General features: G+C 62.2%; 14 non-coding genes across 14 annotated transcripts; 6 read left to right on the top strand and 8 right to left on the bottom strand.

The window, feature by feature from the left end:
• Positions 1-186: 186 nt before the first annotated feature.
• Positions 187-258, bottom strand: TRNAG-UCC (transfer RNA glycine (anticodon UCC)). Its single transcript has one exon. It is a non-coding gene; the product is annotated as a tRNA-Gly (tRNA).
• A 791-nt stretch (positions 259-1049) lies between these two features.
• TRNAD-GUC (transfer RNA aspartic acid (anticodon GUC)) lies at positions 1050-1121 on the bottom strand. The gene has a single exon. It is a non-coding gene; the product is annotated as a tRNA-Asp (tRNA).
• Positions 1122-1692: 571 nt separating this feature from the next.
• Positions 1693-1775, top strand: TRNAL-CAG (transfer RNA leucine (anticodon CAG)). The gene has a single exon. It is a non-coding gene; the product is annotated as a tRNA-Leu (tRNA).
• A 1633-nt stretch (positions 1776-3408) lies between these two features.
• Positions 3409-3479, top strand: TRNAG-GCC (transfer RNA glycine (anticodon GCC)). The gene has a single exon. It is a non-coding gene; the product is annotated as a tRNA-Gly (tRNA).
• Positions 3480-9387: 5908 nt separating this feature from the next.
• TRNAE-CUC (transfer RNA glutamic acid (anticodon CUC)) lies at positions 9388-9459 on the bottom strand. Its single transcript has one exon. It is a non-coding gene; the product is annotated as a tRNA-Glu (tRNA).
• Positions 9460-9735: 276 nt separating this feature from the next.
• TRNAG-UCC (transfer RNA glycine (anticodon UCC)) lies at positions 9736-9807 on the bottom strand. Its single transcript has one exon. It is a non-coding gene; the product is annotated as a tRNA-Gly (tRNA).
• An 801-nt stretch (positions 9808-10608) lies between these two features.
• TRNAD-GUC (transfer RNA aspartic acid (anticodon GUC)) lies at positions 10609-10680 on the bottom strand. Its single transcript has one exon. It is a non-coding gene; the product is annotated as a tRNA-Asp (tRNA).
• Positions 10681-11251: 571 nt separating this feature from the next.
• TRNAL-CAG (transfer RNA leucine (anticodon CAG)) lies at positions 11252-11334 on the top strand. Its single transcript has one exon. It is a non-coding gene; the product is annotated as a tRNA-Leu (tRNA).
• Positions 11335-12972: 1638 nt separating this feature from the next.
• Positions 12973-13043, top strand: TRNAG-GCC (transfer RNA glycine (anticodon GCC)). Its single transcript has one exon. It is a non-coding gene; the product is annotated as a tRNA-Gly (tRNA).
• Positions 13044-18951: 5908 nt separating this feature from the next.
• Positions 18952-19023, bottom strand: TRNAE-CUC (transfer RNA glutamic acid (anticodon CUC)). The gene has a single exon. It is a non-coding gene; the product is annotated as a tRNA-Glu (tRNA).
• A 276-nt stretch (positions 19024-19299) lies between these two features.
• TRNAG-UCC (transfer RNA glycine (anticodon UCC)) lies at positions 19300-19371 on the bottom strand. The gene has a single exon. It is a non-coding gene; the product is annotated as a tRNA-Gly (tRNA).
• Positions 19372-20172: 801 nt separating this feature from the next.
• Positions 20173-20244, bottom strand: TRNAD-GUC (transfer RNA aspartic acid (anticodon GUC)). Its single transcript has one exon. It is a non-coding gene; the product is annotated as a tRNA-Asp (tRNA).
• Positions 20245-20815: 571 nt separating this feature from the next.
• TRNAL-CAG (transfer RNA leucine (anticodon CAG)) lies at positions 20816-20898 on the top strand. The gene has a single exon. It is a non-coding gene; the product is annotated as a tRNA-Leu (tRNA).
• Positions 20899-22536: 1638 nt separating this feature from the next.
• On the top strand, positions 22537-22607 carry TRNAG-GCC (transfer RNA glycine (anticodon GCC)). The gene has a single exon. It is a non-coding gene; the product is annotated as a tRNA-Gly (tRNA).
• Positions 22608-24992: the final 2385 nt, after the last annotated feature.

Below are 24992 nucleotides of genomic sequence, written 5' to 3'. Positions count from 1 at the left end.
CCGCGCCGCTCCTGGCAACGCACGTGCCCTCGCGTTCTTCCTGCTGGCCGCAGCCGCAAAACACTGCGCGCCTGCTTCTCGCACACACGCGAAAAGCCGCGAAGGGCCAGCTAGCTCCCCGCTCCCGGCTCTCCCTCCCAGGCCCGGGGCCCGAGGCCCGCGGAGCTCGGCAAAAGGTCGGCCCACTGCGTTGGCCGGGAATCGAACCCGGGTCAACTGCTTGGAAGGCAGCTATGCTCACCACTATACCACCAACGCTGCACAGCCCGGGCCGCCCGCAGACGCCGGCCCCGGGCTCGCCCGACCGCACTCTCGCCGCCGCCTCGGCCGCCGTCTCCTCCTCCTCGTCCTCCTCCTCCTCCTCCTGTCCCTCCTCCTCCTCCTCCTGGTCCTCCTCCCCCTCCTCCCCCTCCTCCGCCTCCGCCGCCTGGAGCAGCCCTGCCCCGACGCCCCGCCAGCCGGCAGCTCCGTGCTGCCACAGGCGACACCAACGACCGCCCGGAGCCCCAGCCGCGCCAGCCCTCCGCAGCTGCCCTAGTCCACCGGCCCGACCGCCTCAGGGGGGCGCTCTCGCTGCCTTGCTGCTCCCGGGGCCTCGGCTTCACGCCGCGGGCCACCCCCCGCCCCCGCCCTCACCCCCACCCCGGGGGACGCGTCCTCCAGCACCTGGCTCCCCAAGGCCCTTCTCCCCCCGGCGCGGGGCCAGGCCGCCTCCCGCACCGACAGGGGACGGCGCTCATCCGCCACCCACCCGGCCCGCCCGCTGTGCAGAGCTGCGCGGCTGTGCGGCGCTCCGCAAGGAGCCCAGTGAGGCCGGCCCTTCGGACGGGCCGCGATGTCGTCGGCGGTTGTGGGGTCGAGAGGAGGCCCTGGCTCACCGTGGCGACCGAGCGCCCGGCGAGGAGGAAGGGCTGGAGGGGTGCAGGGCGGGCAGGCTAGGCACGCGCTGGCCTCGCTGGAGGGCGGACGGCGACGGGAGGAGAAGGGCCCTTGGGGGCCGGGCGGCAGGACCGAGCGCGGCGCCGGCCATCAAAAAGAGGGCGTGCTGCCTCCCCGTCGGGGAATCGAACCCCGGTCTCCCGCGTGACAGGCGGGGATACTCACCACTATACTAACGAGGACGGCGGCGACCGCCGGGGCGCCCGGCCGCTCTGGGCTGCCTGCCGGCGCCTCCCTCTGCCCTCTGCCCTCTGCCCACCACGGGCGCCGGGCGCGTGCCCGACCCGACCCGACACCAAACCAACCGCGTCGTCCAAAGCAGCAGCCCCCGGCCCCGACAGGGACGCGGACCCGCGTGGCGCTGACACCTGCCAGTGCGCGCTGCCTGTTGCCTCCAACGCGGGGATCGCGCCGGGTGCAGGGGGCCCGACAGGCCAAGCGAGGCTTCGAGGAGGGCCTGGGCGTGCGCCGTGCCCCGGCCGGCGAAGAGAGGCGCGGGAGGGTGCTGCCGGCACGCGCTGGCCCGACGCGGCCGGGCGCGGTCCGGGGCCAGGGGTGGGCGAGGCCGCCACCGCGCCGGAGCCAGGCGCGTCGGCAGGCCTCGCTCGCCGTCGGCCACCGCGCGCCCGGTGCGTTGCTCAGCCAGACGGCCGCCCGCCTGGCGCGGAGCACCGCGTCCAGCCAAGGGCACCGCTGTTGGCGTCGCGGCGGGTCCCAGCCAGCCGAGCGGCGACGCGCCCGCTCCGGCCCGCCGTCAGGATGGCCGAGCGGTCTAAGGCGCTGCGTTCAGGTCGCAGTCTCCCCTGGAGGCGTGGGTTCGAATCCCACTCCTGACAAGCCAGCCTTTTGGCCCGCCCCACTAACGCACCCGTCCCTCTGGCAGCCCTTGACCGCCTTCCTCTCCGTTGGCGCACTGCACTCTTGCGGCCTCTCCAAACTCAGGCCCGGACATCCGTGCCTCTCACACGCGGGACCCTCTCCGCCACGGCCGCGCTTCCTGCCCACCCGCCCGCGGGCTTGGCAGAAATGGCCCCGTTGGAAGCCTCCCGGACACACGCCCTCCCGCCCAGCCAGTACGCCCCCTCCTACCTGCACCCACACCACCAACCTTCAGTCCTTCGCACCACATCTTTCCTCACCTGCTTGCTTGCTGCTGCTGCTGCTGCTGCTGCTGCTAGTTTTTCTCCTTCCCTCCCTCCCTTCCTTCCTTCCGCCCTCCGTCCCTCGCTCCCACTCCCACTGCACCCGCTGCACCCCGCCACCGCCACACACACACCAGACGCGGGTGCAAAGCCCTCGACTCTTCGCCCGCCTTCCGCCTGCCCGACTTCTGCCTGGTGAACAGCGGGCTCACTCTCACAGCCTTGCTGCCACGTCCGCCACCAGCAGCTCTCCCTCCGTCCAACATCCTGTCCCTTGCGCCAGCCCCGCCGGCCCGCCTGCCCATTCCATTCCCCCCACAGCCACGCGGAGGTGGCCGACGCCGTCTTGCCGGCCTGGGGTGCGTGCCCTCGGTGCGTATTGGCCTTGGGGCCTCGGCTGGGCCACAGCTGCCTGCCTCCCAGCACGCAGGCAGCCCAGCTTCCTGCTGGGCCAGGGACCACCGGGCCCTCCCTGCAGGAGGCCTGGCGCAGGAGTCGCTCCCGGGAAGAGTGCTCCAGCGAGGAGAGAGCGCGCGCCCTGGACGCCCCGTCACCCGCCCACAGACGTCCGGCCCTCAGCCCGGGCCACCCCCTTGGGCGCCACAGCGCACGTTGCCCGGGGAAGCCGCTGCCCCGGCCGGACCTAACCGCACCCTGGCGCGTCGCTCCTCTCACGACCAACGCCTCAGAGCGGGACCCCTCGGGAGAGGGCTGGGCCAGAGCGCAGCAGCGAGGCCCAGGCACCTGTGGTCCTTGGGCCTGAGCGTCTGCTCGGTGGCGGCGGCGCTCCCGGGGGTCCATCTCCGGCGCTCGCGGCCCCGACCCCGGCCCCGCGCGAGCTCCGATGCCTGCCCCACTCCCATCCCACCCCCACCCCTGGCCGCCCTCGCCCGCCCCGCAGCGGCAAGAAAGCCAGCCGCCAGAGGGACTTGGGGTCGGGACCTGGCGGTCACCGAGACGAAACTCGGCCCTCAGCCGCAGCCGCCGCGCCTCGCCTCGCCTCGCCGGCCCTGCCTGCGATTCGGGCGCGGGTCGGGCTGCTTCCGCTCCTGGCTTCCTCTGGCGACGGCGACAGCGACAGCCTCGCGGCGGCCGTGGACGGCAGAGAAAGCGCAGGATGGGCCGAGCCCGCCTGCGTCCCTCCGTCCCTCTGTCCTCTCGACCGCCTGGCGCCCTGGGGTCGCCCACGTGCCCGGAGCCTGTCACTGGGGTGGGCCGTCGGCCTCCTGCGCAAACGGAGCAGAGGCCCTCGGGCGAGCGGCGCCCAGTATCGGGCTCTTGGCTGCGAGCAGCGCTGGGGCAGCATCGGGCGCCAGGCGCCCTCGGTGCATGGGTGGTTCAGTGGTAGAATTCTCGCCTGCCACGCGGGAGGCCCGGGTTCGATTCCCGGCCCATGCAGCCGCAGCGTCGCCTTTTGGTTCCCGCAGCCCCAAAGCGGAGCTAGGCGTCCCCGCTCCCACGCCCAAGGCACCGGGCCTGCCACAGCTCGCTCCCACCCGCAGCTCTCCACCGCACCTGCCGGCCTGTCCTTCCCACGCGGACGCCCCCCCACCCGACACACACTGCGGAGCCAAGCCTCCACCACCTGACACCTCGCGTGCTCTGCCACTCTAGCGCCCGGACACCTTGCTTGGGCTTGTGCTCTTCCTCACCCTGACCCCACACTTGCGTCACTCCTTGCCCCGTAAGCAATACCCCACACTAGCACCGGCGCGCCCCATCTCTTCACCTTTCACCACCTCTCCAAGCTCTCTGGCTCCCTCTGCCCACACTCCGAAAACGATACCGTGTTTGCACAACCAGCAGCAAGGAAGGTGCCACCTCGGGCAGTGATACAGCCCATTGTCCTAGAGAGTCCCCGAAGCACTGTCTTGCACGAGGAGTTCAAGAGAAGTCCACGATGCCATGGCAAACCACACTCTGTATTCATGTTTTGTCCCTCAGCAGAAATATGTTTCCAACACCGCTCACTCCTCCACCACTAGTACCACCACCACCATCACCACCCCCACGACCACCCCCCCTCCCCTGAACCTCTCCTCCTACCGACAGCATCATGGCTGCTCCGGACAGCACCACCACCTCAGGCCGCGCCCTCACCACCACCGCTACTCCACCCAACACCCCCATCCCACCCCCTATCTCCCCACTCCTTCCCTGATCCTTTCCAATTCCTACGTTGTCAAAGATCCTACTCTTGCATTTCTCCCGGTGGCCTCCTTTATCTGTTTGGATTGTTTGTGTTTGTTTGTTTGTGTCCTAGCTAAGTAGAAGTAGAGTTGATTTACAATACTGTGTTCGTGTCAGGTGTACAGCGAAGCGATTCAGTGAAATGTGCTTTTTCAGGTTATTTTCCAGTACGGTTTCTTAGGAGATATGAAGCTAGTTCCCGGTGCTAGGCAGTAAAATCCTTGCTGCTTCTCTGCTTTAGGGATACTGTTGCCTCTCCTTTAACCCCAACCCCACCTCCAAATATGTCCCTCCCCTACACTTTCCCCTTGGGTAACCACACGTGTGTTTTCTACGTCTGTGAGTCTCTCTTTGTTTTGCACAAAGGTTCACTTCGTTGCCGTTTTTAGATTCCACGTACCTTTATCCTTCTCAGTCAGACTTACTTTACTAAGTGTGATATTCTCTAGGATCATCCAGGTTGCGCCAAATGGCAAGGTTTCATTGCTTTCTATGGCTGAGTAATGTTGCATACTACACATGCAGCACATCTTCTTTTTCTTTCTTCCTTAAGAGCTTTTACTGAGATACAATGGACATACGATAAACTGCATATATTGAAAGTGTACAATTTGATACTTCTTTTCTTATTAGTAATGTATATATGGCAATCCCAACCTGCCAGTTCATCCCACCACAACCCCCCGCCCCCCTTTCCCCACTTGGTGTCTATATGTCTGTTCTCTACATCTGTGTCTCTATTTCTGCCTTGCAAACCGGTTGATTGGTACCGTTTTTCTTTATTCCGCTTACATGTGTTAACACACGATATTTGTTTTTCTCTTTCTGACTCACTTCACTCTGTATGACAGTCTCTAGGTCCATCCATGTCTCGACAAATGTCCCAACTGCGTTCCTTTTTACAGCTGAGTAATATTCAATCGCGTATATGTACCACATCTTCTTTACCCATTCACCTGTTGATGGACATTTAGGTTGCTTCCACGTCCCGGCTCTTGTACATAGTGCTGCAGTGAACACTGGCGTGCACGTACAGCACACCTTCTTGCAACTGCCGTCTGTTGATGAGCACTTGGGTGTTTTCCACGTCTTGGCTATGGCACACAGTGCTGCTATGAACATGAGGGTGCATGCATCTTTTCAAATTAGAGCTTTTGTCTTTTCCAGATGTGTACTGAGGATTGGGATTGCTAGATCATATGACAGCTCACCTGTCCTTCTTTCTTTTTTCTTTCTTCGTTTCTTCCTTGCTTGCTTTTTCTTTCTTTCCTTTCCTTTCCTTCCTTCCTTCTTCCTTCCTTCCTTCCTTTATTTCTTGCTTCTATCCTTCCTTCCTTCTTTCCTTGCTTGCTTGCTTCTTCCTTTGCTGCTTGCTTGGTTTTTCTTTCTTTCATTTGTCTTTCCTTCTTTGCTTCTTCCTTCCTCCCTCCCTCCACCCCTTCCTCGCTCCCTACATTCCTTCCTTCCGTCCATCCGTCCTTCCTTCCTTCCTTCCTTCCTTCCTTTCTGTAGAGTAGTAGCTGCAGTAGTGGAAGTATAGTTGATTGACAATAGTGTGTTAGTTTCAGGTGCACAGCAGGGAGATACTATTTTCCATAGATGATGTATTTTCAGGTTTATTTCCATAATGGGGTACCAGAAGATACTGACTCTTATTCCCTGTGCTATTCTCTATATCCTCGTTACTTGATCTCTTTTCTATATTGTACGGTGTGTCTGTTCATCGCAGCTCCCAACTTATTCTTCCACTCCTCCCTTTCGCCTTGGGTAAGCATCAGTTTGTGTTCTACGTCTGTGACTCTGTGTCTGTTTTGCACATAGATTCATTGGTATGATTGTTTAGATTCCACATATCTCTCTCCCTCGCTGTTGGACTTACTTCACTAAGTGTAATCTTCTCTAGGTCCATCCTTTTTGCTGCACATGGCACTATTTCATTCTTTTTTGATGGCTGAGTAATATTCCACAGTACGTTTTCCATGTCTTGGCTATAGCACATAGTGCTGCTGTGAACATGGGGGTTCATGTCTCTTTTCAAGGTATAGTTTCTCTCTTGCCCGGGTGTGTCCCGAGGATTGGGACTGCTGGATCACATGATAGCTCGTCTTTCTCCTCTTTCTGTATTTCGTCACTGATCTCTCTCTCTCTCTAAGTGATTAGTGATTTACTTCTATGTACTTGTGCTTGGGGAGCACAGCTGATGAACAATATCGTGTGCATTTCAGATGCACAGCAAAGGGAGACTATTTTCCATGGCTAATATTTTTTCGGCTTGATTTCTAGTGCAGTTTGCTAGAAGATAGTGACTATTATTCCCCGAGTTATTCTGTATATCCTTGCTGCTTTCTCCCTCACACATAGTAGTGTGTATCCATTCCTTTCAGCTTCTGATTTATGACTCCACGTCTCCCTTTCCCCTTGGGGAACCATCATTTGGTTTTCTGTGTCTGTGAGTCTGTTTCGCCCATAGATTCATGTGTAATAGGTTTTCATTTCCACATATCTTGTCCTTTTCTGTCGGACATCTTTCGCTAAGTCTAGTAGTCTCTGGGACCATCCTTGTGGTGGCTAATGGCAATATTTCATTCTTTTTCCTCATGGCTGAGAAATAATCCATGCTACACAGATACCACATCTTGTGCCAGCCGTCTGCTGATGGGCGGTTGTGTGCTTTCCACCTTGGCTATTGCACATAATGCTGCTGCGAACATGGAGGTACTCGTATCGTTTGGCATTAGAGTTTCGTCTTTTCCGGGCACGTACCCAGGAATGGGACTGCTGGATCATATGGAAGCTCTCCTTTGGCCTCTTGAAATCTGAACCACCACCCTCACCCCCACCCCCACCCCTACCCCCACCCCCAGCCCCACGCAATCACACTCACATGAGACTGGATGTTTTCTCTTGATGACAGGCGATTTATGTCTCTGGGGCAGTAGAACGCCCCCACCCCATTCGGACCACACCTCGCCCCTGTCGCATCCCGCGTTTCTGTTTCTCTCTTGCCTGCTTCTTACCCACCGCCCCCAGTCCCAGCCCAGTGGTTCGCCTGACCGCCTTGCAGCACAGCGCACCAGTCTGGCAAGCTCACCCACCACCCTGCCCCGATGGCGTCCTCTCCCACCATCCTCCTCGCACCACAGCCCACTCACATACCCGGCTTGCCACCCGCCCTTCCTCCTAGCCGGCAGGCTCGGCCCACTCTACCCCGCACCACACCCTTGTACCCCAGGCCCGACTCTCACACGCCCTGCCTGGAAGTCTCCCTTCCGCCAGCGCTCCTCAGACCCCCTGCTACTCCAGCTCCCCCCGTACCCCAGATCTGACCTACCCGCACACACGTACCAGCACCGGTGCCACCACCGTCCCAAGCTTCTGCAGAGCCTCTGCCTGAGTGGCCAGCAGCTCTCCCGGCCAGGTCCCTGCAAGCCCAATACCTCCGTGCCCGCCCCTGCTCCACCCAGACACCCCAGGCCCTTCCTCCCACCTCCCAGCAAGCGGCTCACCACCACCCTCTCTCCACAGGGCTGTTTTGCTCCGTTCCCTAATCCATATGGGGTGACCACCACCAACGGCCACGAACACCTTCCTCCCGCGCTGTCACACAGCCCCCAAGGTACCAGCAAGGCCACCGAGGAAACTTCCTGCGGTGATGGGAAGGCCCATCTGCCCACTCTTGCTCCTTTCCACAGGGGACCTGCAGTTGTCCAAATGCACCGAGTGTGACACCACCACGGCAGGTCGGTGCACGTCACCGGCTGCCCCGTTTGCCTCTGAAGGAAACAATCTGTGAGCAGACGTTAAAGCCTTTGGCGACAGAGGTGCCCAAGCTTGGGCTGAATGGGGACTGAGGACTTACCTTGGGGAGAATCCTTAGGAGAAGGTGAGGACGGGCTGCGAAGGAGGACAGCGCATATCCTGGATAGACAGACAGGAACGGTGAGAATGGGAAACCATGAGAAGTCATGTCTAGGGGAGCGGTGTATGTGTGCGCGCGCGCACGTGGGTGTGTGTCTTTGCTCTGGGGGAGGGAGGGACGTATGCACGGTCACATTCTTGCCTCACTGTGATAGGGTTGAGAGCGTTGGTCACGCACCTGGAATGCGATATTAGCTGGTGGTCCACCCTGTCACGCATCTGCTTCCACCGCATCCCACCTGCTTGGCTCCGTCTTCACGGCTGACCTCCGGTATCTGCCTGCGCTCTGACTTCCACTGCCTGGCGGTGTAACTCCTGGCACGTGTTTGGATTCATTTTCACATCTCTGCCTCCGGGGTGCCTTGGTCCGCCTCTCTGCTCCCATGGCCCGCTCAAGACCAGGACGCCCTTGGAGCCCACCACCGGGCCACGGGAGTCACAGGCAGTCCAGGACCTGGCCCACGAGGAAGCGGCCGGAGTCCCTGCAAGTGGCCCGACTTGGAGATGGAGATCCCTCTCCTGCACCTTCCCGATGGATCCGCGTCGCAGGTGCTGGCACTCAATAGGACCCTCCACCCCCACCCCTCCATGCCGACCCCCCCCACCGCCATCCGCACCCCCACCCCCACCCCCATCCCCACCTGCACTGCCATCACCCCCCCGCCCCACCCGCACTGTCATCACCACCACTGCCGCCACCACCACCACCTTTACCACAAACAGCAGCAGCAGCAGCAGCAGCAGCAGCGGCTCCAGCCCCAGCACCGCACCAGGACTGCCACCTCCGCCACCAGGGGCAGCGGAGGCAGCAGCAGCAGCAGCACCAACACCAGCCCCTCAGGAAGGAAGACGGGATGGGTCGTCAGCGGTGAGATGCGTCGTGGCAGAAGTCGTGCTGCCGGAGAGTCCAAACGCAGGTGGGGGCGTTTGCTCGTGGCCACAGCCTCGGCGGGGAGAGAGGCTGCCCCGGGCCGTCGTGTTTGGGGCTGAGGCAAGGGTCCGAGAAGGAGGAGGCGGGATGTGGAGGGCCTGGCGTGGGCGAGCGCTCCAGTGCGGCCAAAAGGGTTGCGTGGCAGGGCTTGGGCTGGAGGTGGACGGTGGCGGGCGGCTGCTGGCGGGGCTCCGAGGCGGCGGAGCAAGCGTGGGCTGGCTAAAAGGGGGCGCGGGACGGTGGGAGGCCGAGAGGCAGAAGAAGGGCTTCCCTGACCGGGAATCGAACCCGGGCCGCGGCGGTGAGAGCGCCGAATCCTAACCACTAGACCACCAGGGAGCGCCAGGCCTGCCACTCGCTGCTCCTCGCCCCATAGCGCCCGCGCCGCGCCACCTCGGCGCCAAGACCCGGCTCCCCCAAGTCCAGTCCCCGCGCCGCTCCTGGCAACGCACGTGCCCTCGCGTTCTTCCTGCTGGCCGCAGCCGCAAAACACTGCGCGCCTGCTTCTCGCACACACGCGAAAAGCCGCGAAGGGCCAGCTAGCTCCCCGCTCCCGGCTCTCCCTCCCAGGCCCGGGGCCCGAGGCCCGCGGAGCTCGGCAAAAGGTCGGCCCACTGCGTTGGCCGGGAATCGAACCCGGGTCAACTGCTTGGAAGGCAGCTATGCTCACCACTATACCACCAACGCTGCACAGCCCGGGCCGCCCGCAGACGCCGGCCCCGGGCTCGCCCGACCGCACTCTCGCCGCCGCCTCGGCCGCCGTCTCCTCCTCCTCGTCCTCCTCCTCCTCCTCCTGTCCCTCCTCCTCCTCCTCCTGGTCCTCCTCCCCCTCCTCCCCCTCCTCCGCCTCCGCCGCCTGGAGCAGCCCTGCCCCGACGCCCCGCCAGCCGGCAGCTCCGTGCTGCCACAGGCGACACCAACGACCGCCCGGAGCCCCAGCCGCGCCAGCCCTCCGCAGCTGCCCTAGTCCACCGGCCCGACCGCCTCAGGGGGGCGCTCTCGCTGCCTTGCTGCTCCCGGGGCCTCGGCTTCACGCCGCGGGCCACCCCCCGCCCCCGCCCTCACCCCCACCCCGGGGGACGCGTCCTCCAGCACCTGGCTCCCCAAGGCCCTTCTCCCCCCGGCGCGGGGCCAGGCCGCCTCCCGCACCGACAGGGGACGGCGCTCATCCGCCACCCACCCGGCCCGCCCGCTGTGCAGAGCTGCGCGGCTGTGCGGCGCTCCGCAAGGAGCCCAGTGAGGCCGCCCCTTCGGACGGGCCGCGATGTCGTCGGGCGGTTGTGGGGTCGAGAGGAGGCCCTGGCTCGCCGTGGCGACCGAGCGCCCGGCGAGGAGGAAGGGCTGGAGGGCTGCAGGGGGTGCAGGGCGGGCAGGCTAGGCACGCGCTGGCCTCGCTGGAGGGCGGACGGCGACGGGAGGAGAAGGGCCCTTGGGGGCCGGGCGGCAGGACCGAGCGCGGCGCCGGCCATCAAAAAGAGGGCGTGCTGCCTCCCCGTCGGGGAATCGAACCCCGGTCTCCCGCGTGACAGGCGGGGATACTCACCACTATACTAACGAGGACGGCGGCGACCGCCGGGGCGCCCGGCCGCTCTGGGCTGCCTGCCGGCGCCTCCCTCTGCCCTCTGCCCTCTGCCCACCACGGGCGCCGGGCGCGTGCCCGACCCGACCCGACACCAAACCAACCGCGTCGTCCAAAGCAGCAGCCCCCGGCCCCGACAGGGACGCGGACCCGCGTGGCGCTGACACCTGCCAGTGCGCGCTGCCTGTTGCCTCCAACGCGGGGATCGCGCCGGGTGCAGGGGGCCCGACAGGCCAAGCGAGGCTTCGAGGAGGGCCTGGGCGTGCGCCGTGCCCCGGCCGGCGAAGAGAGGCGCGGGAGGGTGCTGCCGGCACGCGCTGGCCCGACGCGGCCGGGCGCGGTCCGGGGCCAGGGGTGGGCGAGGCCGCCACCGCGCCGGAGCCAGGCGCGTCGGCAGGCCTCGCTCGCCGTCGGCCACCGCGCGCCCGGTGCGTTGCTCAGCCAGACGGCCGCCCGCCTGGCGCGGAGCACCGCGTCCAGCCAAGGGCACCGCTGTTGGCGTCGCGGCGGGTCCCAGCCAGCCGAGCGGCGACGCGCCCGCTCCGGCCCGCCGTCAGGATGGCCGAGCGGTCTAAGGCGCTGCGTTCAGGTCGCAGTCTCCCCTGGAGGCGTGGGTTCGAATCCCACTCCTGACAAGCCAGCCTTTTGGCCCGCCCCACTAACGCACCCGTCCCTCTGGCAGCCCTTGACCGCCTTCCTCTCCGTTGGCGCACTGCACTCTTGCGGCCTCTCCAAACTCAGGCCCGGACATCCGTGCCTCTCACACGCGGGACCCTCTCCGCCACGGCCGCGCTTCCTGCCCACCCGCCCGCGGGCTTGGCAGAAATGGCCCCGTTGGAAGCCTCCCGGACACACGCCCTCCCGCCCAGCCAGTACGCCCCCTCCTACCTGCACCCACACCACCAACCTTCAGTCCTTCGCACCACATCTTTCCTCACCTGCTTGCTTGCTGCTGCTGCTGCTGCTGCTGCTGCTAGTTTTTCTCCTTCCCTCCCTCCCTTCCTTCCTTCCGCCCTCCGTCCCTCGCTCCCACTCCCACTGCACCCGCTGCACCCCGCCACCGCCACACACACACCAGACGCGGGTGCAAAGCCCTCGACTCTTCGCCCGCCTTCCGCCTGCCCGACTTCTGCCTGGTGAACAGCGGGCTCACTCTCACAGCCTTGCTGCCACGTCCGCCACCAGCAGCTCTCCCTCCGTCCAACATCCTGTCCCTTGCGCCAGCCCCGCCGGCCCGCCTGCCCATTCCATTCCCCCCACAGCCACGCGGAGGTGGCCGACGCCGTCTTGCCGGCCTGGGGTGCGTGCCCTCGGTGCGTATTGGCCTTGGGGCCTCGGCTGGGCCACAGCTGCCTGCCTCCCAGCACGCAGGCAGCCCAGCTTCCTGCTGGGCCAGGGACCACCGGGCCCTCCCTGCAGGAGGCCTGGCGCAGGAGTCGCTCCCGGGAAGAGTGCTCCAGCGAGGAGAGAGCGCGCGCCCTGGACGCCCCGTCACCCGCCCACAGACGTCCGGCCCTCAGCCCGGGCCACCCCCTTGGGCGCCACAGCGCACGTTGCCCGGGGAAGCCGCTGCCCCGGCCGGACCTAACCGCACCCTGGCGCGTCGCTCCTCTCACGACCAACGCCTCAGAGCGGGACCCCTCGGGAGAGGGCTGGGCCAGAGCGCAGCAGCGAGGCCCAGGCACCTGTGGTCCTTGGGCCTGAGCGTCTGCTCGGTGGCGGCGGCGCTCCCGGGGGCCCATCTCCGGCGCTCGCGGCCCCGACCCCGGCCCCGCGCGAGCTCCGATGCCTGCCCCACTCCCATCCCACCCCCACCCCTGGCCGCCCTCGCCCGCCCCGCAGCGGCAAGAAAGCCAGCCGCCAGAGGGACTTGGGGTCGGGACCTGGCGGTCACCGAGACGAAACTCGGCCCTCAGCCGCAGCCGCCGCGCCTCGCCTCGCCTCGCCTCGCCGGCCCTGCCTGCGATTCGGGCGCGGGTCGGGCTGCTTCCGCTCCTGGCTTCCTCTGGCGACGGCGACAGCGACAGCCTCGCGGCGGCCGTGGACGGCAGAGAAAGCGCAGGATGGGCCGAGCCCGCCTGCGTCCCTCCGTCCCTCTGTCCTCTCGACCGCCTGGCGCCCTGGGGTCGCCCACGTGCCCGGAGCCTGTCACTGGGGTGGGCCGTCGGCCTCCTGCGCAAACGGAGCAGAGGCCCTCGGGCGAGCGGCGCCCAGTATCGGGCTCTTGGCTGCGAGCAGCGCTGGGGCAGCATCGGGCGCCAGGCGCCCTCGGTGCATGGGTGGTTCAGTGGTAGAATTCTCGCCTGCCACGCGGGAGGCCCGGGTTCGATTCCCGGCCCATGCAGCCGCAGCGTCGCCTTTTGGTTCCCGCAGCCCCAAAGCGGAGCTAGGCGTCCCCGCTCCCACGCCCAAGGCACCGGGCCTGCCACAGCTCGCTCCCACCCGCAGCTCTCCACCGCACCTGCCGGCCTGTCCTTCCCACGCGGACGCCCCCCCACCCGACACACACTGCGGAGCCAAGCCTCCACCACCTGACACCTCGCGTGCTCTGCCACTCTAGCGCCCGGACACCTTGCTTGGGCTTGTGCTCTTCCTCACCCTGACCCCACACTTGCGTCACTCCTTGCCCCGTAAGCAATACCCCACACTAGCACCGGCGCGCCCCATCTCTTCACCTTTCACCACCTCTCCAAGCTCTCTGGCTCCCTCTGCCCACACTCCGAAAACGATACCGTGTTTGCACAACCAGCAGCAAGGAAGGTGCCACCTCGGGCAGTGATACAGCCCATTGTCCTAGAGAGTCCCCGAAGCACTGTCTTGCACGAGGAGTTCAAGAGAAGTCCACGATGCCATGGCAAACCGCACTCTGTATTCATGTTTTGTCCCTCAGCAGAAATATGTTTCCAACACCGCTCACTCCTCCACCACTAGTACCACCACCACCATCACCACCCCCACGACCACCCCCCCTCCCCTGAACCTCTCCTCCTACCGACAGCATCATGGCTGCTCCGGACAGCACCACCACCTCAGGCCGCGCCCTCACCACCACCGCTACTCCACCCAACACCCCCATCCCACCCCCTATCTCCCCACTCCTTCCCTGATCCTTTCCAATTCCTACGTTGTCAAAGATCCTACTCTTGCATTTCTCCCGGTGGCCTCCTTTATCTGTTTGGATTGTTTGTGTTTGTTTGTTTGTGTCCTAGCTAAGTAGAAGTAGAGTTGATTTACAATACTGTGTTCGTGTCAGGTGTACAGCGAAGCGATTCAGTGAAATGTGCTTTTTCAGGTTATTTTCCAGTACGGTTTCTTAGGAGATATGAAGCTAGTTCCCGGTGCTAGGCAGTAAAATCCTTGCTGCTTCTCTGCTTTAGGGATACTGTTGCCTCTCCTTTAACCCCAACCCCACCTCCAAATATGTCCCTCCCCTACACTTTCCCCTTGGGTAACCACACGTGTGTTTTCTACGTCTGTGAGTCTCTCTTTGTTTTGCACAAAGGTTCACTTCGTTGCCGTTTTTAGATTCCACGTACCTTTATCCTTCTCAGTCAGACTTACTTTACTAAGTGTGATATTCTCTAGGATCATCCAGGTTGCGCCAAATGGCAAGGTTTCATTGCTTTCTATGGCTGAGTAATGTTGCATACTACACATGCAGCACATCTTCTTTTTCTTTCTTCCTTAAGAGCTTTTACTGAGATACAATGGACATACGATAAACTGCATATATTGAAAGTGTACAATTTGATACTTCTTTTCTTATTAGTAATGTATATATGGCAATCCCAACCTGCCAGTTCATCCCACCACAACCCCCCGCCCCCCTTTCCCCACTTGGTGTCTATATGTCTGTTCTCTACATCTGTGTCTCTATTTCTGCCTTGCAAACCGGTTGATTGGTACCGTTTTTCTTTATTCCGCTTACATGTGTTAACACACGATATTTGTTTTTCTCTTTCTGACTCACTTCACTCTGTATGACAGTCTCTAGGTCCATCCATGTCTCGACAAATGTCCCAACTGCGTTCCTTTTTACAGCTGAGTAATATTCAATCGCGTATATGTACCACATCTTCTTTACCCATTCACCTGTTGATGGACATTTAGGTTGCTTCCACGTCCCGGCTCTTGTACATAGTGCTGCAGTGAACACTGGCGTGCACGTACAGCACACCTTCTTGCAACTGCCGTCTGTTGATGAGCACTTGGGTGTTTTCCACGTCTTGGCTATGGCACACAGTGCTGCTATGAACATGAGGGTGCATGCATCTTTTCAAATTAGAGCTTTTGTCTTTTCCAGATGTGTACTGAGGATTGGGATTGCTAGATCATATGACAGCTCACCTGTCCTTCTTTCTTTTTTCTTTCTTCGTTTCTTCCTTGCTTGCTTTTTCTTTCTTTCCTTTCCTTTCCTTCCTTCCTTCTTCCTTCCTTCCTTCCTTTATTTCTTGCTTCTATCCTTCCTTCCTTCTTTCCTTGCTTGCTTGCTTCTTCCTTTGCTGCTTGCTTGGTTTTTCTTTCTTTCATTTGTCTTTCCTTCTTTGCTTCTTCCTTCCTCCCTCCCTCCACCCCTTCCTCGCTCCCTACATTCCTTCCTTCCGTCCATCCGTCCTTCCTTCCTTCCTTCCTTCCTTCCTTTCTGTAGAGTAGTAGCTGCAGTAGTGGAAGTATAGTTGATTGACAATAGTGTGTTAGTTTCAGGTGCACAGCAGGGAGATACTATTTTCCATAGATGATGTATTTTCAGGTTTATTTCCATAATGGGGTACCAGAAGATACTGACTCTTATTCCCTGTGCTATTCTCTATATCCTCGTTACTTGATCTCTTTTCTATATTGTACGGTGTGTCTGTTCATCGCAGCTCCCAACTTATTCTTCCACTCCTCCCTTTCGCCTTGGGTAAGCATCAGTTTGTGTTCTACGTCTGTGACTCTGTGTCTGTTTTGCACATAGATTCATTGGTATGATTGTTTAGATTCCACATATCTCTCTCCCTCGCTGTTGGACTTACTTCACTAAGTGTAATCTTCTCTAGGTCCATCCTTTTTGCTGCACATGGCACTATTTCATTCTTTTTTGATGGCTGAGTAATATTCCACAGTACGTTTTCCATGTCTTGGCTATAGCACATAGTGCTGCTGTGAACATGGGGGTTCATGTCTCTTTTCAAGGTATAGTTTCTCTCTTGCCCGGGTGTGTCCCGAGGATTGGGACTGCTGGATCACATGATAGCTCGTCTTTCTCCTCTTTCTGTATTTCGTCACTGATCTCTCTCTCTCTCTAAGTGATTAGTGATTTACTTCTATGTACTTGTGCTTGGGGAGCACAGCTGATGAACAATATCGTGTGCATTTCAGATGCACAGCAAAGGGAGACTATTTTCCATGGCTAATATTTTTTCGGCTTGATTTCTAGTGCAGTTTGCTAGAAGATAGTGACTATTATTCCCCGAGTTATTCTGTATATCCTTGCTGCTTTCTCCCTCACACATAGTAGTGTGTATCCATTCCTTTCAGCTTCTGATTTATGACTCCACGTCTCCCTTTCCCCTTGGGGAACCATCATTTGGTTTTCTGTGTCTGTGAGTCTGTTTCGCCCATAGATTCATGTGTAATAGGTTTTCGTTTCCACATATCTTGTCCTTTTCTGTCGGACGTCTTTCGCTAAGTCTAGTAGTCTCTGGGACCATCCTTGTGGTGGCTAATGGCAATATTTCATTCTTTTTCCTCATGGCTGAGAAATAATCCATGCTACACAGATACCACATCTTGTGCCAGCCGTCTGCTGATGGGCGGTTGTGTGCTTTCCACCTTGGCTATTGCACATAATGCTGCTGCGAACATGGAGGTACTCGTATCGTTTGGCATTAGAGTTTCGTCTTTTCCGGGCACGTACCCAGGAATGGGACTGCTGGATCATATGGAAGCTCTCCTTTGGCCTCTTGAAATCTGAACCACCACCCTCACCCCCACCCCCACCCCTACCCCCACCCCCAGCCCCACGCAATCACACTCACATGAGACTGGATGTTTTCTCTTGATGACAGGCGATTTATGTCTCTGGGGCAGTAGAACGCCCCCACCCCATTCGGACCACACCTCGCCCCTGTCGCATCCCGCGTTTCTGTTTCTCTCTTGCCTGCTTCTTACCCACCGCCCCCAGTCCCAGCCCAGTGGTTCGCCTGACCGCCTTGCAGCACAGCGCACCAGTCTGGCAAGCTCACCCACCACCCTGCCCCGATGGCGTCCTCTCCCACCATCCTCCTCGCACCACAGCCCACTCACATACCCGGCTTGCCACCCGCCCTTCCTCCTAGCCGGCAGGCTCGGCCCACTCTACCCCGCACCACACCCTTGTACCCCAGGCCCGACTCTCACACGCCCTGCCTGGAAGTCTCCCTTCCGCCAGCGCTCCTCAGACCCCCTGCTACTCCAGCTCCCCCCGTACCCCAGATCTGACCTACCCGCACACACGTACCAGCACCGGTGCCACCACCGTCCCAAGCTTCTGCAGAGCCTCTGCCTGAGTGGCCAGCAGCTCTCCCGGCCAGGTCCCTGCAAGCCCAATACCTCCGTGCCCGCCCCTGCTCCACCCAGACACCCCAGGCCCTTCCTCCCACCTCCCAGCAAGCGGCTCACCACCACCCTCTCTCCACAGGGCTGTTTTGCTCCGTTCCCTAATCCATATGGGGTGACCACCACCAACGGCCACGAACACCTTCCTCCCGCGCTGTCACACAGCCCCCAAGGTACCAGCAAGGCCACCGAGGAAACTTCCTGCGGTGATGGGAAGGCCCATCTGCCCACTCTTGCTCCTTTCCACAGGGGACCTGCAGTTGTCCAAATGCACCGAGTGTGACACCACCACGGCAGGTCGGTGCACGTCACCGGCTGCCCCGTTTGCCTCTGAAGGAAACAATCTGTGAGCAGACGTTAAAGCCTTTGGCGACAGAGGTGCCCAAGCTTGGGCTGAATGGGGACTGAGGACTTACCTTGGGGAGAATCCTTAGGAGAAGGTGAGGACGGGCTGCGAAGGAGGACAGCGCATATCCTGGATAGACAGACAGGAACGGTGAGAATGGGAAACCATGAGAAGTCATGTCTAGGGGAGCGGTGTATGTGTGCGCGCGCGCACGTGGGTGTGTGTCTTTGCTCTGGGGGAGGGAGGGACGTATGCACGGTCACATTCTTGCCTCACTGTGATAGGGTTGAGAGCGTTGGTCACGCACCTGGAATGCGATATTAGCTGGTGGTCCACCCTGTCACGCATCTGCTTCCACCGCATCCCACCTGCTTGGCTCCGTCTTCACGGCTGACCTCCGGTATCTGCCTGCGCTCTGACTTCCACTGCCTGGCGGTGTAACTCCTGGCACGTGTTTGGATTCATTTTCACATCTCTGCCTCCGGGGTGCCTTGGTCCGCCTCTCTGCTCCCATGGCCCGCTCAAGACCAGGACGCCCTTGGAGCCCACCACCGGGCCACGGGAGTCACAGGCAGTCCAGGACCTGGCCCACGAGGAAGCGGCCGGAGTCCCTGCAAGTGGCCCGACTTGGAGATGGAGATCCCTCTCCTGCACCTTCCCGATGGATCCGCGTCGCAGGTGCTGGCACTCAATAGGACCCTCCACCCCCACCCCTCCATGCCGACCCCCCCCACCGCCATCCGCACCCCCACCCCCACCCCCATCCCCACCTGCACTGCCATCACCCCCCCGCCCCACCCGCACTGTCATCACCACCACTGCCGCCACCACCACCACCTTTACCACAAACAGCAGCAGCAGCAGCAGCAGCAGCAGCGGCTCCAGCCCCAGCACCGCACCAGGACTGCCACCTCCGCCACCAGGGGCAGCGGAGGCAGCAGCAGCAGCAGCACCAACACCAGCCCCTCAGGAAGGAAGACGGGATGGGTCGTCAGCGGTGAGATGCGTCGTGGCAGAAGTCGTGCTGCCGGAGAGTCCAAACGCAGGTGGGGGCGTTTGCTCGTGGCCACAGCCTCGGCGGGGAGAGAGGCTGCCCCGGGCCGTCGTGTTTGGGGCTGAGGCAAGGGTCCGAGAAGGAGGAGGCGGGATGTGGAGGGCCTGGCGTGGGCGAGCGCTCCAGTGCGGCCAAAAGGGTTGCGTGGCAGGGCTTGGGCTGGAGGTGGACGGTGGCGGGCGGCTGCTGGCGGGGCTCCGAGGCGGCGGAGCAAGCGTGGGCTGGCTAAAAGGGGGCGCGGGACGGTGGGAGGCCGAGAGGCAGAAGAAGGGCTTCCCTGACCGGGAATCGAACCCGGGCCGCGGCGGTGAGAGCGCCGAATCCTAACCACTAGACCACCAGGGAGCGCCAGGCCTGCCACTCGCTGCTCCTCGCCCCATAGCGCCCGCGCCGCGCCACCTCGGCGCCAAGACCCGGCTCCCCCAAGTCCAGTCCCCGCGCCGCTCCTGGCAACGCACGTGCCCTCGCGTTCTTCCTGCTGGCCGCAGCCGCAAAACACTGCGCGCCTGCTTCTCGCACACACGCGAAAAGCCGCGAAGGGCCAGCTAGCTCCCCGCTCCCGGCTCTCCCTCCCAGGCCCGGGGCCCGAGGCCCGCGGAGCTCGGCAAAAGGTCGGCCCACTGCGTTGGCCGGGAATCGAACCCGGGTCAACTGCTTGGAAGGCAGCTATGCTCACCACTATACCACCAACGCTGCACAGCCCGGGCCGCCCGCAGACGCCGGCCCCGGGCTCGCCCGACCGCACTCTCGCCGCCGCCTCGGCCGCCGTCTCCTCCTCCTCGTCCTCCTCCTCCTCCTCCTGTCCCTCCTCCTCCTCCTCCTGGTCCTCCTCCCCCTCCTCCCCCTCCTCCGCCTCCGCCGCCTGGAGCAGCCCTGCCCCGACGCCCCGCCAGCCGGCAGCTCCGTGCTGCCACAGGCGACACCAACGACCGCCCGGAGCCCCAGCCGCGCCAGCCCTCCGCAGCTGCCCTAGTCCACCGGCCCGACCGCCTCAGGGGGGCGCTCTCGCTGCCTTGCTGCTCCCGGGGCCTCGGCTTCACGCCGCGGGCCACCCCCCGCCCCCGCCCTCACCCCCACCCCGGGGGACGCGTCCTCCAGCACCTGGCTCCCCAAGGCCCTTCTCCCCCCGGCGCGGGGCCAGGCCGCCTCCCGCACCGACAGGGGACGGCGCTCATCCGCCACCCACCCGGCCCGCCCGCTGTGCAGAGCTGCGCGGCTGTGCGGCGCTCCGCAAGGAGCCCAGTGAGGCCGCCCCTTCGGACGGGCCGCGATGTCGTCGGGCGGTTGTGGGGTCGAGAGGAGGCCCTGGCTCGCCGTGGCGACCGAGCGCCCGGCGAGGAGGAAGGGCTGGAGGGCTGCAGGGGGTGCAGGGCGGGCAGGCTAGGCACGCGCTGGCCTCGCTGGAGGGCGGACGGCGACGGGAGGAGAAGGGCCCTTGGGGGCCGGGCGGCAGGACCGAGCGCGGCGCCGGCCATCAAAAAGAGGGCGTGCTGCCTCCCCGTCGGGGAATCGAACCCCGGTCTCCCGCGTGACAGGCGGGGATACTCACCACTATACTAACGAGGACGGCGGCGACCGCCGGGGCGCCCGGCCGCTCTGGGCTGCCTGCCGGCGCCTCCCTCTGCCCTCTGCCCTCTGCCCACCACGGGCGCCGGGCGCGTGCCCGACCCGACCCGACACCAAACCAACCGCGTCGTCCAAAGCAGCAGCCCCCGGCCCCGACAGGGACGCGGACCCGCGTGGCGCTGACACCTGCCAGTGCGCGCTGCCTGTTGCCTCCAACGCGGGGATCGCGCCGGGTGCAGGGGGCCCGACAGGCCAAGCGAGGCTTCGAGGAGGGCCTGGGCGTGCGCCGTGCCCCGGCCGGCGAAGAGAGGCGCGGGAGGGTGCTGCCGGCACGCGCTGGCCCGACGCGGCCGGGCGCGGTCCGGGGCCAGGGGTGGGCGAGGCCGCCACCGCGCCGGAGCCAGGCGCGTCGGCAGGCCTCGCTCGCCGTCGGCCACCGCGCGCCCGGTGCGTTGCTCAGCCAGACGGCCGCCCGCCTGGCGCGGAGCACCGCGTCCAGCCAAGGGCACCGCTGTTGGCGTCGCGGCGGGTCCCAGCCAGCCGAGCGGCGACGCGCCCGCTCCGGCCCGCCGTCAGGATGGCCGAGCGGTCTAAGGCGCTGCGTTCAGGTCGCAGTCTCCCCTGGAGGCGTGGGTTCGAATCCCACTCCTGACAAGCCAGCCTTTTGGCCCGCCCCACTAACGCACCCGTCCCTCTGGCAGCCCTTGACCGCCTTCCTCTCCGTTGGCGCACTGCACTCTTGCGGCCTCTCCAAACTCAGGCCCGGACATCCGTGCCTCTCACACGCGGGACCCTCTCCGCCACGGCCGCGCTTCCTGCCCACCCGCCCGCGGGCTTGGCAGAAATGGCCCCGTTGGAAGCCTCCCGGACACACGCCCTCCCGCCCAGCCAGTACGCCCCCTCCTACCTGCACCCACACCACCAACCTTCAGTCCTTCGCACCACATCTTTCCTCACCTGCTTGCTTGCTGCTGCTGCTGCTGCTGCTGCTGCTAGTTTTTCTCCTTCCCTCCCTCCCTTCCTTCCTTCCGCCCTCCGTCCCTCGCTCCCACTCCCACTGCACCCGCTGCACCCCGCCACCGCCACACACACACCAGACGCGGGTGCAAAGCCCTCGACTCTTCGCCCGCCTTCCGCCTGCCCGACTTCTGCCTGGTGAACAGCGGGCTCACTCTCACAGCCTTGCTGCCACGTCCGCCACCAGCAGCTCTCCCTCCGTCCAACATCCTGTCCCTTGCGCCAGCCCCGCCGGCCCGCCTGCCCATTCCATTCCCCCCACAGCCACGCGGAGGTGGCCGACGCCGTCTTGCCGGCCTGGGGTGCGTGCCCTCGGTGCGTATTGGCCTTGGGGCCTCGGCTGGGCCACAGCTGCCTGCCTCCCAGCACGCAGGCAGCCCAGCTTCCTGCTGGGCCAGGGACCACCGGGCCCTCCCTGCAGGAGGCCTGGCGCAGGAGTCGCTCCCGGGAAGAGTGCTCCAGCGAGGAGAGAGCGCGCGCCCTGGACGCCCCGTCACCCGCCCACAGACGTCCGGCCCTCAGCCCGGGCCACCCCCTTGGGCGCCACAGCGCACGTTGCCCGGGGAAGCCGCTGCCCCGGCCGGACCTAACCGCACCCTGGCGCGTCGCTCCTCTCACGACCAACGCCTCAGAGCGGGACCCCTCGGGAGAGGGCTGGGCCAGAGCGCAGCAGCGAGGCCCAGGCACCTGTGGTCCTTGGGCCTGAGCGTCTGCTCGGTGGCGGCGGCGCTCCCGGGGGTCCATCTCCGGCGCTCGCGGCCCCGACCCCGGCCCCGCGCGAGCTCCGATGCCTGCCCCACTCCCATCCCACCCCCACCCCTGGCCGCCCTCGCCCGCCCCGCAGCGGCAAGAAAGCCAGCCGCCAGAGGGACTTGGGGTCGGGACCTGGCGGTCACCGAGACGAAACTCGGCCCTCAGCCGCAGCCGCCGCGCCTCGCCTCGCCTCGCCTCGCCGGCCCTGCCTGCGATTCGGGCGCGGGTCGGGCTGCTTCCGCTCCTGGCTTCCTCTGGCGACGGCGACAGCGACAGCCTCGCGGCGGCCGTGGACGGCAGAGAAAGCGCAGGATGGGCCGAGCCCGCCTGCGTCCCTCCGTCCCTCTGTCCTCTCGACCGCCTGGCGCCCTGGGGTCGCCCACGTGCCCGGAGCCTGTCACTGGGGTGGGCCGTCGGCCTCCTGCGCAAACGGAGCAGAGGCCCTCGGGCGAGCGGCGCCCAGTATCGGGCTCTTGGCTGCGAGCAGCGCTGGGGCAGCATCGGGCGCCAGGCGCCCTCGGTGCATGGGTGGTTCAGTGGTAGAATTCTCGCCTGCCACGCGGGAGGCCCGGGTTCGATTCCCGGCCCATGCAGCCGCAGCGTCGCCTTTTGGTTCCCGCAGCCCCAAAGCGGAGCTAGGCGTCCCCGCTCCCACGCCCAAGGCACCGGGCCTGCCACAGCTCGCTCCCACCCGCAGCTCTCCACCGCACCTGCCGGCCTGTCCTTCCCACGCGGACGCCCCCCCACCCGACACACACTGCGGAGCCAAGCCTCCACCACCTGACACCTCGCGTGCTCTGCCACTCTAGCGCCCGGACACCTTGCTTGGGCTTGTGCTCTTCCTCACCCTGACCCCACACTTGCGTCACTCCTTGCCCCGTAAGCAATACCCCACACTAGCACCGGCGCGCCCCATCTCTTCACCTTTCACCACCTCTCCAAGCTCTCTGGCTCCCTCTGCCCACACTCCGAAAACGATACCGTGTTTGCACAACCAGCAGCAAGGAAGGTGCCACCTCGGGCAGTGATACAGCCCATTGTCCTAGAGAGTCCCCGAAGCACTGTCTTGCACGAGGAGTTCAAGAGAAGTCCACGATGCCATGGCAAACCGCACTCTGTATTCATGTTTTGTCCCTCAGCAGAAATATGTTTCCAACACCGCTCACTCCTCCACCACTAGTACCACCACCACCATCACCACCCCCACGACCACCCCCCCTCCCCTGAACCTCTCCTCCTACCGACAGCATCATGGCTGCTCCGGACAGCACCACCACCTCAGGCCGCGCCCTCACCACCACCGCTACTCCACCCAACACCCCCATCCCACCCCCTATCTCCCCACTCCTTCCCTGATCCTTTCCAATTCCTACGTTGTCAAAGATCCTACTCTTGCATTTCTCCCGGTGGCCTCCTTTATCTGTTTGGATTGTTTGTGTTTGTTTGTTTGTGTCCTAGCTAAGTAGAAGTAGAGTTGATTTACAATACTGTGTTCGTGTCAGGTGTACAGCGAAGCGATTCAGTGAAATGTGCTTTTTCAGGTTATTTTCCAGTACGGTTTCTTAGGAGATATGAAGCTAGTTCCCGGTGCTAGGCAGTAAAATCCTTGCTGCTTCTCTGCTTTAGGGATACTGTTGCCTCTCCTTTAACCCCAACCCCCCTCCAAATATGTCCCTCCCCTACACTTTCCCTTGGGTAACCACACGTGTGTTTTCTACGTCTGTGAGTCTCTCTTTGTTTTGCACAAAGGTTCACTTCGTTGCCGTTTTTAGATTCCACGTACCTTTATCCTTCTCAGTCAGACTTACTTTACTAAGTGTGATATTCTCTAGGATCATCCAGGTTGCGCCAAATGGCAAGGTTTCATTGCTTTCTATGGCTGAGTAATGTTGCATACTACACATGCAGCACATCTTCTTTTTCTTTCTTCCTTAAGAGCTTTTACTGAGATACAATGGACATACGATAAACTGCATATATTGAAAGTGTACAATTTGATACTTCTTTTCTTATTAGTAATGTATATATGGCAATCCCAACCTGCCAGTTCATCCCACCACAACCCCCCGCCCCCCCTTTCCCCACTTGGTGTCTATATGTCTGTTCTCTACATCTGTGTCTCTATTTCTGCCTTGCAAACCGGTTGATTGGTACCGTTTTTCTTTATTCCGCTTACATGTGTTAACACACGATATTTGTTTTTCTCTTTCTGACTCACTTCACTCTGTATGACAGTCTCTAGGTCCATCCATGTCTCGACAAATGTCCCAACTGCGTTCCTTTTTACAGCTGAGTAATATTCAATCGCGTATATGTACCACATCTTCTTTACCCATTCACCTGTTGATGGACATTTAGGTTGCTTCCACGTCCCGGCTCTTGTACATAGTGCTGCAGTGAACACTGGCGTGCACGTACAGCACACCTTCTTGCAACTGCCGTCTGTTGATGAGCACTTGGGTGTTTTCCACGTCTTGGCTATGGCACACAGTGCTGCTATGAACATGAGGGTGCATGCATCTTTTCAAATTAGAGCTTTTGTCTTTTCCAGATGTGTACTGAGGATTGGGATTGCTAGATCATATGACAGCTCACCTGTCCTTCTTTCTTTTTTCTTTCTTCGTTTCTTCCTTGCTTGCTTTTTCTTTCTTTCCTTTCCTTTCCTTCCTTCCTTCTTCCTTCCTTCCTTCCTTTATTTCTTGCTTCTATCCTTCCTTCCTTCTTTCCTTGCTTGCTTGCTTCTTCCTTTGCTGCTTGCTTGGTTTTTCTTTCTTTCATTTGTCTTTCCTTCTTTGCTTCTTCCTTCCTCCCTCCCTCCACCCCTTCCTCGCTCCCTACATTCCTTCCTTCCGTCCATCCGTCCTTCCTTCCTTCCTTCCTTCCTTCCTTTCTGTAGAGTAGTAGCTGCAGTAGTGGAAGTATAGTTGATTGACAATAGTGTGTTAGTTTCAGGTGCACAGCAGGGAGATACTATTTTC

The sequence above is a fragment of the Hippopotamus amphibius genome, unplaced genomic scaffold (genome assembly GCF_030028045.1).
Source record: "Hippopotamus amphibius kiboko isolate mHipAmp2 unplaced genomic scaffold, mHipAmp2.hap2 scaffold_452, whole genome shotgun sequence".
NCBI lineage: Eukaryota > Metazoa > Chordata > Mammalia > Artiodactyla > Hippopotamidae > Hippopotamus > Hippopotamus amphibius.
This window is presented reverse-complemented; position numbering and strand designations above follow the sequence as displayed.